This window comes from Bos grunniens, chromosome 4 (genome assembly GCF_055505025.1).
Source record: "Bos grunniens cultivar Pamir isolate PY7600 chromosome 4, Bosgru_T2T1.0, whole genome shotgun sequence".
Taxonomy (NCBI): Eukaryota; Metazoa; Chordata; class Mammalia; order Artiodactyla; family Bovidae; genus Bos; species Bos grunniens.
This window is the reverse complement of record NC_141168.1, coordinates 36255997-36266653: the sequence shown is the minus strand read 5'-3', so window position 1 is coordinate 36266653 and position 10657 is coordinate 36255997. Positions and strand designations below refer to the sequence as shown.

The 10657-nt window shown below is 37.5% G+C and overlaps 1 pseudogene; it reads left to right on the top strand.

Moving 5' to 3' along the window:
• Positions 1–9105: 9105 nt before the first annotated feature.
• LOC147373930 (ADP-sugar pyrophosphatase pseudogene) lies at positions 9106–9750 on the top strand (annotated as a pseudogene).
• The last annotated feature ends 907 nt before the right edge of the window (positions 9751–10657 follow it).

Genomic DNA, 10657 nt, shown 5'->3' with positions numbered 1-10657 from the left:
TTAGAACCTCAATATCAATTTTTTCCTTAAAATATTATTTCCTTCCTTTTCTTAAACAGTGTTTTCTGAAGCAATTTCAAAGTCCCAGGGGTTTCTAAGTTACTGGCAATTTTTGCATATGTTTTCAAAAAGGCCCAGAAATTTGGACTAACATACACTATATATACCTAAAATGTACTAAATCACACAGTTGGCTCAAATTAAATATAATTATTGACAAAATTCATTTTAGTTACTTGTATTGGTACTTTATCCTTTAAGACCAATATGATTAAGTAGGTTTTGACTTGCAGGTAATACTTATACAATATAAGCTGAGGAACAGAAATTTAAATTTATTCTTTAAGTGACTATACATAATCATAAACAGATTTCTTATCTCAACATTTTTTTTCTGAAACTGCGTTATTTATTTTCAGTCACTTATTAAAAGGAAAAGGACCACTAAATTTGCTTAAATGTCTGCATTATTATTATAAGAAATATATATTTTCTTTAGGAAAAAATAATTAAATAATACTTAAAGCACTTCATCCAGGGAGTGAGAAATGTTCAAAAGAGGAAAGAAATGGTAGGAGAAAAAGTCAAGGAGCTATAAGAAAGACTCAAATCATTTTGGACATTGGTGGCCATTTTAATTCATTTGTCTGTATCTCTTGGAGACACTGGAAGCCATTGAATTAGAGAAATTTCAACAAATGAGAGAGACTGTTTGTTTATTCTTTGTTTATTCTCACACCATATGCCACGTTACAAATAGATTATACAGGAAGAACAAAAATCAGAAAAGCAAGTTAGGAGACTGCCATCATAATTTGGGTGAGAGAAAGTGGAGTCTTGACCAGGAAGGCATACACAATCAATTAACCGATTACTGAGGGGAAAATTACATGGACTCAATAGGGAAAAGTTCTGCAGTGTTATATATGAATAAGTACTTATGTGAGAGAAAATGTAGGGAAAATGAAGAGAATAGAGAAATATAAGGATAAATGATAAAGATATTTTTTATCTCCCTATAAAGATAGGAGTCCTTAAAATACTAGATGTTTGCATGTAGATAAGTAACAAAAAGCAAAAATAAGACAAGGGATACTAATGGTTCCTTGGTGACTCAGATGGTAAAGGCTCTGCCTGAAATGGGGAGATCTGAGTTCAATCCCTGCATTAGGAAGACTCCTGGAGAAGGGAATGGCAATCCACTCCAGTATTCTTGTCTGGAAAATTCCATGGATAGTGGGGCCTGGAGAGCTACAGTCCATGGGGTCACAAAGAGTCAGACTCGACTGAGCGACTAGCATATGCACACACAAGACATATTTTGCCATAAAGGAGAATTAAGAATATGCAGAACAAGCTTTACACCAGACATCACTTCAGGAGATCTCCCTACCATAATTAAAACTGATGGACTCTCTTGTCCATAATCATGGTTCCAGTCATGTCCACCTATCTTTGTGGTCTGACTCCCATCAGTGTTGCCAGATTCATGAGCCATTAGGACAACCCAAAATGGGTTTGAGGATTATTCTGAGAATATAGAAAGTTGCCAGAAAGCAGTAGTGAAGTATGTTTTTCCCTGAAGATTTCCAGAGTGAGTTTTGCAAAAACTTTTGAATCTCTGTGAAAATAAACTGAACGATGTTCTGTTCTGTTTCGAGTTTGAACCCCTTGAGACCTGTAGGAATCGCTAACAAGCTCTTACTGTCTCCATTGCCATATCATTTTTAGAAAGACCAGTTTGTTGCATCCCTGGGAAATGCACTGTACATAGATATCTCTGTTTTATGTTTCTTTTCTAATTTGTCTCAGCATAGCCTGAACTATTGAAGTGTTTTGGCCTTTATCTGGTAGAAATAGAAAAGTCAAGAAGCTCTGTTTGTTTCATATTTGGTTTTATGAAGTTTTCTAGTGAAAAGTTAAGGCTATTTACAGCTGTTATACTATACACCTATTGTAGCTATTTATGGTTAATCTAGAGATTTTAACAAGTGGATTATTTTGTATTTATAATATATCATAATTGTATGTAAAATATCAGCTCAGTTCAGTTCAGTCACTCAGTCTTGTCCGATTCTTTGCAACCCCATGAACCGCAGCACGCCAGGCCTCCCTGTCCATCACCAACTCCTGGAGTTCACTCAAACTCACGTCCATCGAGTTGATGATACCATCCAGCCATCTCATCCTCTGTCGTCCCCTCCTCCTCCTGCCCCCAATCCCTCCCAGCATCACAGTCTTTTCCAGTGAGTCAACTCTTTGCATGAGGTAGCCAAAGTACTGGAGTTTCAGCTTTAGCATCATTCCTTCCAAAGAACATCCAGGACTTATCTCCTTCAGAATGGACTGGTTGAATCTCCTTGCAGTCCAAGGGACTCTCAAGAGTCTTCTCCAGCACCACAGTTCAAAAGCATCAATTCTTCGGTGCTCAGCTTTCTTCACAGTCCAACTCTCACATCAATACATGACTACTGGAAAAACCATAGCTTTGACTAGACAGATCTTTGTTGGCAAAGTAATGTCTCTGCTTTTGAATACACTGTCTAGGTTGGTCATAACTTTCCTTCCAAGGAGCAAGCATCTTTTAATTTCATGGCTGCAATCACCATCTGCAGTGAATTTGGAGCCCAAAAAATAAAGTCTGACACTGTTTCCACTGTTTCCCCATCTATTTCCCATGAAGTGATGGGACCAGATGATATGATCTTCATTTTCTAAATGTTGAGCTTTAAGCTAACTTTTTAACTCTCCTCTTTCACTTTCATCAAGAGGCTTTTTAGTTCCTCTTCACTTTCTGCCATAAGAGTGATGTCATCTGCATATCTGAGGTTATTGATACTTCTCCCGGCAATCTTGGTTCCAGCTTGTGCTTCTTCCAGCCCAGCATTTCTCATGATGTACTCTGCATAGAAGTTAAATAAGCAGGGTGACAATATACAGCCTTTACATACTCCTTTTCCTATTTGGAACCAGTCTGTTGTTCCATGTCCAGTTCTAACTGTTGCTTCCTGACCTGCATATAGGTTTTTCAAGAGGCCAGTCAGGTGGTCTGGTATTCCCATCTCTTTCAGAATTTTCCACAGTTTATTGTGATCCACACAGTCAAAGGCTTTGGCATAGTCAATAAAGCAGAAATAGATGCTTTTCTGGAACTCTCTTGCTTTTTCGATGATCCAGCAGATGTTGGCAATTTGATCTCTGGTTCCTCTGCCTTTTCTAAAACCAGGTTGAACACCAGGTATATCTCTGTTATTTCTATAACTTTTCTATTTCTTTTTAAACTCTTGGATAAAAAGTTAAATGTGATACCAAGTTGATGAATTTTTTAAAGTTAAAAATAATAGAGGTTTCTATATCAGAATATAAAGACATTTTAAGGAAGTGACCAGACAAAATTTTATAGCCTTAAAAATTTTTGTCAAAAAAATTAAAAATATAAATGAATGAAATTTCAGCACAAAAAAAAAGATGGACAAAGAAAAACAAGTGGAATGAAATGAGAAAAGAGTTAAGAATGAAGATAAAGACAAAATTCAATGAAGTAGAGACTGGGAAATAGCTAATATATAAATACTGAAAATTATATTTTTGGGAAAATTCACAAAAAAGACAAATTACCATATAACTTAAGGGAAAAATAAACCATAAATAATAAAAATAATAAAGGAAAAAGGGCACACATGTAGTCACTAAAATGTAATAACTTTTGTACATTTATTTCTGCAAAGAAAACCATGTCATCTGCAAAGACAACTTTAAGTTTTCCTTTCTAATTTGAATGCATTAATACCAAAAACCTTTTTAAATCAGTGTACAGGGAGAGTTTCATCAATTTGATAAAATATCTACAAAAACTCTTACAGCTAATATAATTCTTAAGGGTGAGAAACTTGAAACTTTCCCACAAAGACCAGGTACAAGGCAAATATGTCCACCTTACCACTACTTTTCCACATATGGAAGTTCTAGGCAATGCAATAACAAAAGGAATTAAACTGTATTAAAATTATAAAGGAAAACTTAAAACTGTCTTTGTAGGTGATATGGTTTTCTTTGCAGAAATTCTGAAAAAAAAAAAGAAAAAAAACCTAACCAAAAAAGAAAAGACCTTCTGAATTATAGTAAGGTTTCGGTATACCAGATTAACATACAGAACTGTAAATGAAAAACTGGAATTTGAAATTAAAACTGTTTACCATAGTACACACAAAAAATGGGCTTCCCTGATGGCTCAGCAGGTAAAGAATCCACCTGCAATGCTGGAGACACAGAATTTATGGTTCAAACCCTGGGTAAGGAAGATCCTCAGAATGAGGAAAATGGCAACCCACTCCATTATTCTTGCCTGAAAAACCCACTGGACAGAGGAGCCTGGCGGGCTACAATCCACAGGATCACAAAGAGTCAGACACGACTGAGCCACTAAGCACAAGCACACATAAAACGATATCCATGGGAATAAATCTGACAAAACGTGTATGATTTATAATGGGAAAATCAAGAAATTCTGATGAAGGAAATCAAAGAACAAAATAGAGATATGGTCCATATTCATATACATGAAAACTTAATGTCAAAATGTCAGTTCTTTGCAATGTGATCTATAGATTCAATTCAATTACAGTTATCCCAGCATAAAGTGATAGTATATGATGATTTAGCACTTTCATTTCAGTTCAGTTCAGTCACTCAGACTTGTCCGACTCTTTGCAACCCCATGAATTGCAGCACGCCAGGCCTCCCTGTCCATCACCAACTCCTGGAGTCCACTCAGACTCACGTCCATCGAGTCGGTGATGCCATCCAGCCATCTCATCCTCTGTCGTCCCCTTCTCCTCCTGCACCCAATCCCTCCCAGCATCAGAGACTTTTCAAATGAGTCAACTGTTCTCATGAGGTGGCCAAAGTACTGGAGTTTCAGCTTTAGCATCATTCCTTCCAAAGAACACCCAGGACTGATCTCCTTCAGAATGGACTGGTTGCATCTCCTTGCAGTCCAAGGGACTCTCAAGAGTCTTCTCCAACACCACAGGTCAAAAGCATCAATTCTTCGGCACTCAGCTTTCTTCACAGTCCAACTTTCACATCCATACATGACCACAGGAAAAACCATAGCCTTGACTAGACGGACCTTTGTTGGCAAAGTAAAGTCTCTGCTTTTGAATATGGTATCTAGGTTGGTCATAACTTTCCTTCCAAGGAGTAAACACAAGAGAAGACTGTGTACATGGACCATCTCCAGATGGTCAACATGAAAATCAGATTGATTATATTCTTTGCAGCCAAAGATGGAGAAGCTCTATACAGTCAGCAAAAATAAGACTGGGAGCTGACCGTGGCTCAGATCATGAACTCCTTATTGCCAAATTCAGACTTAAATTGAAGAAAGTAGGGAAAACCACTAGACCATTCAGGTATGACCTAAATCAAATCCCTTATGATTATACAGTGGAAGTGAGAAATAGATTTAAGGGCCTAGATCTGACAGATGGCCTGATGAACTATGGACTAAGGTACGTGACATTGTACAGAAGACAGGGATCAAGACCATCCCCATGCAAAAGAAATGCAAAAAAACAAAATGGCTGTCTGGGGAGGCCTTACAAATAGCTGTGAAAAGAAGAGAGGCAAAAAGCAAAGGAGAAAAGGAAAGATATAAGCATCTGAATGCAGAGTTCCAAGATAAGAAAGATAAGAAAGCCTTCCTCAGCAGTCAATGCAAAGAAATAGAGGAAAACAACAGAATGGGAAAGACTAGAGACCTCTTCAAGAAAATTAGAGATATCAAGGGAACAGTTCATGCAAAGATGGGCTCGATAAAGGACAGAAATGGTATGGACCTAACAGAAGCAGAAGATATTACGAAGAGGTGGCAAGAATACACAGAAGAACTGTGCAAAAAAGATCTTCACGACCAATATAATCACGATGGTTTTTTAGCACTTTAAAGTTTGTAAATTTTAAATTTTATTTACTATATACTATAGAATGACATCATTGAGGGATGTCTTATGAATTTTGCTGCGTAATTGCATCTTGTTTTGCTGAAATGCTGCATAGTTAGTAAATCCTTCTTGTAAGGAATATGTATACAAATTTCGTTGCAGTATTTCCTAAATTAGAGGTGTTTTTTTTTTAATTTAGAACTTTTAGTAAAATAATATCTCAAAATTGTTAATTTCATTTATTACAATATTGATGAGCATCCATACTCTTTACTTTCATTTTCTTTGATACAATTATTTTTAAAATTTTATAATTATAGGTAAGCAAATTAGATGCCTAATTTCATTCATTTAAACTCAGTTGCATTTTTATAGATGAATTATTAAAACAAAGATTATTCATAAAAAATGATCTTTAATACTATTAATATTTTAAATGCATTTAATTGTATTCCTTGTACATTTGTTGAGATTTTACCTCTTAGTTTTAGAACATAAAAATGTTTCTTGTCTTATCAAAGGGATGTATGTCACTTTGGGATCAGATACTTTACAGAATATGACACTTTAATGAGTATGACACAAGCCCTTACAAGACTGATTTTTAACAGATCAAGTTTAATAACAGAGACAGGTGCCATATGGTAAGGCTCCCTAGGAGAAATTAAAGTACACTGCTACTTTTATGATAATGATTTCTCATGCTCATTATTGTATGAAAGAAGAGAACATGAGAAATCATTATGAGCAAAGAAAAAAGCATGTTAGAGAACACTGTTAGACTTAATGAAACCTATAGTCTTCCACTTATCTAATTTAAGAATTTGTGGAAGGCTATGGCTAGAATATAGTAAAATAATATGCAATGTAAAGATCCTCTTGAACTTATACCTCTAGTGTTTCCAGCTCATTAATACTAGAATTATTTTATAATACAGAAGACCTTTGTCTGGCTTTCAATAACATTCAGTTCAATTCAGTCACTCAGTTGTGTCCGATTCTTTGCAGCCCCATGAATGGCAGCACACCAGGCCTGCCTGTCCATCACCAACTCTCGGAGTCCACCCAAACCATGTCCACTGAGTCAGTGATGCCATTCAACCGTTTCATCCTCTGTCATCCCCTTCTCCTCCTGCCCTCAATCTTTCCCAGCATCAGGGTGTTTTCAAATGAGTCAGCTCTTATCATCAGGTAGCCAAACTATTGAAGTTTCAGCTTCAGCATCAGTCCTCCCAATGAACACCCAGGACTGATCTCCTTTAGGATGGACTGGTTGGCTCTCCTTGAAGTCCAAGGGACTCACAAGAGTTTTCTCCAACACCACAGTTCAAAAGCATCAATTCTTCGGCACTCAGCTTTCTTTATAGTCCAACTCTCACATCCATACATGACCACTGGAAAAACCATAGCCTTGACTAGATGGACCTTTGTGGATAAAGTAATGTCTCTGCTTTTTAATATGCTGTCTAAGTTGGTTCAACTTTCCTTCCGAGGAGTAAGCATCTTTTAATTTCATGGCTGCAATCACCATCTGCAGTGAGTTTGGAGCACAGAAAAATAAAGTCTGACGCGGTTTCTCCATCTATTTGCCATGAAGTGATGGGATTGAATGCCTTGATCTTAGTTTTCTGAATGTTGAGCTTTAAGCCAACTTTTTCACTCTCCTCTTTCACTTTCATCAAGAGGCTCTTTAGTTCTTCTTCACTTTCATAAGGGTGGTATCATCTGCATATCTGAGGTTATTGATATTTCTCCTAGCAATCTTGATTCCAGCTTGTGCTTCCTCCAGCCCAGCATTTCTCATGATGTACTCTGCGTATAGGTTAAATAAGCAGGGTGACAATATACAGCCTTGACGTACTCCTTTCCTATTTGGAACCAGTCTGTTGTTCCATGTCCAGTTCTTACTGTTGCTTCCTGACCTGCATATAGGTTTCTCAAGAGGCAGGTCAGGTGGACTGGTATTCCCATCTCTTTCAGAATTTTCCACAGTTTATTGTGATCCACACAGTTAAAGGCTTTGGCATAGTCAATAAAGCAGAAGCAGATGTTTTTCTGGAACTCTCTTGCTTTTTTGATGATCCAGCAGATGTTGGCAATTTGATCTCTGGTTCCTCTGCCTTTTCTAAAACCAGCTTGAACATCTGGATGTTCACGGTTCACATATTGCTGAAGCCTGGCTTAGAGAATTTTAAGCATCACTTTACTAGCATGTGAAATGAGTGCAATTGTGCGGTAGTTTGAGCATTCTTTGGCATTGTCTTTCTTTTGGATTGGAATGAAAACTGACCTTTTCCAGCTCTGTGGCCACTGCTGAGTTTTCCAAATTTGCTGGCATATTGAGTGCAGCACTTTCACAGCATCATCTTTCAGGATTTGAAATAGCTCAACTGGAATTCCATCATGTCCACTAGTTTTGTTTGTAGTGATGGTTCCTAAGGCCCATTTGACTTCACATTCCAGGATTCAATAACATTGCCTGTCTCAATTGATATGAATCTCTTCCTCAGCCCTTCTTCTACCAGACTGTGTATCAAAACACTCCAACTGCTACTGCTAAGTCACTTCAGTCGTGTCCGACTCAGTGTGACCCCGTAGATGGCAGCCCACCAGGGTCCCCCGTCCCTGGGATTCTCCAGGCAAGAACACTGGAGTGGGGTGCCATTTCCTTCTCCAGTGCATGAAAGTGAAAAGTGAAAGTGAAGTCGCTCAGTCATGTCCAACCCTCAGGGACCGCATGGACTGCAGCCCACCAGGCTTCTCCATCCATGGGAGTTTCCAGGCAAGAGTACTGGAGTGGGATGCCATTGCCTTCTCCAAAACACTCCAAACCTCCCTTCATTATCTGAATAGGTAATATCTCAAGTCTATGCGTTTTGCAGATTCTTCTTAGAATGTCTTTCCCATCTGGATTAGTTTTCCATTGCTGCTCTGACCAATGACTGCAAATTTGGTGACTTAATACAAATTATTGTTTATCATTCTGGAGAAGTTTAAAATGGTTCAGAAGGGCTGTGTTGCACTGGCATACCCTGAGAGTGCTGCTTCAGAATGGTCCTTTCTTTTTTCAACCTTTTGCCAAAAGAGTATCCTTCTCTTCACCCCACATCTTGGACATGAGCCTCTTGCCTGAGGGCTGAAAAGACTAACTAGATTAGTAATGAAAAACTAAGCACCAACAAAATTGTCCCAACATGCCAGTCTATTATTTCAAAGGTGTGAATTCCGGAAGGAAAATGGGTCAAGCTTGAAGAAACTGTCCATGGGTCTTACTGCTAAAATTAGAACTTGGGAAAGTTGAAACATGTACCTGGGAAGGATAGTCAGCTGATCATGTGGCAATTATCCCAGTGCTGCAAAGAACTGTTCATTAAGGATATATCATGGTGAAGCATCTATGACTTCCAGTGGGAGGCTAAGGCCTAGAATTCCCCACAGATCTCATAGCTGATAATGAAACTCAAGAAGCACCTGCACTTTGAGAGCTTAAGGAAGAAACTGACACTTAAAGCTGATACTGACTATTCTCCAGCTGTAGGTATAGATCCAAGGTTGTCAATGGTACTATATACATTGTGACAATAACTATTAATGGGAAGGATGCTGAAAATGTAAAACTTAATCCAAAGCCAGGGAATGGAGAATTTGTGGAAGTAAATATTTTGCCAAAAAATAACCTCTTGAAGAGACCTGATGCTAAAGTGACTGAAAAACATGTGACAGTGGATGTCACCGTCTTTCCTATGCTCTGGAGCTGAAACATGTAAACATGAAGCTGTTTGAAGTTCCCTTCCTGAAATTTTAAGTGCAAAGGGCAGTTTTTCTATATGAGTTTTTGTATATATATGCTTTTGTATATGAGACCAACAGGCCTCATTTATTCAGACTTTGAATTCAGCTTAGTTTAATGTTGGTTTGATATAATTTTCCATAAAATAAAAGCAACACAGAATGCAAAAAAAAAAAAAAAAAGAAAGAAAAAATCCAAAGATCCTCAAGTAGAGTGGTAGCTGAAGCAATGACAGAACATAAATATTAGTCCCTGAGAAGACACCAAAATAATGAGATCATGTTTGAGAAATTATTTGTTGAATCTGGTTCAATGCTAAGCTAGCACTGAAAACACAGAAAGAATGGGAAGGATGTTGGCTGTTAGTAGACAAGGAAGTGTATGCTTCTGGAGTGAAAAAGAAGGGACTGACAGATACTTGAGTCATTTAGAATTTCTGCCTAAAATAAAGTTGATAAAGAACAAGAACAGGGCTATATCTTCAGCTTCAGTGTAGGAAAGGTACCCAGAAATCTGGTCATAGAGAGACATTCTACAGGTTGAGAGAATGAAAGAGGTCACTAACATCTTCCAGGGTTATACAAGAGTAAACACATATTCCAAACATTGGCTTATGTATGAATGCTGGCAAAGCATTGATTGTCCTTGTTATAAGCAATGATCTAATAGAACATTTACCTGTAGCAGGAAGCCTTGAAGACAATTTAGACTTTTTTGAGAAAGACATCTTAATTCATGCAGCACTACTTGTGAATGACATATAAAACCTTTTTATATTAATGTGTTTATCCAACACAGTATCCCAGCCTATCAACTTTAGATAATGATTGACCATCGGATTCTAGTTTTGAACAATTAAATTTTACCTTCTAGGCACATCCATACTGTTCATACTGTTCATGGGGTTCTCTAGGCAAGAATA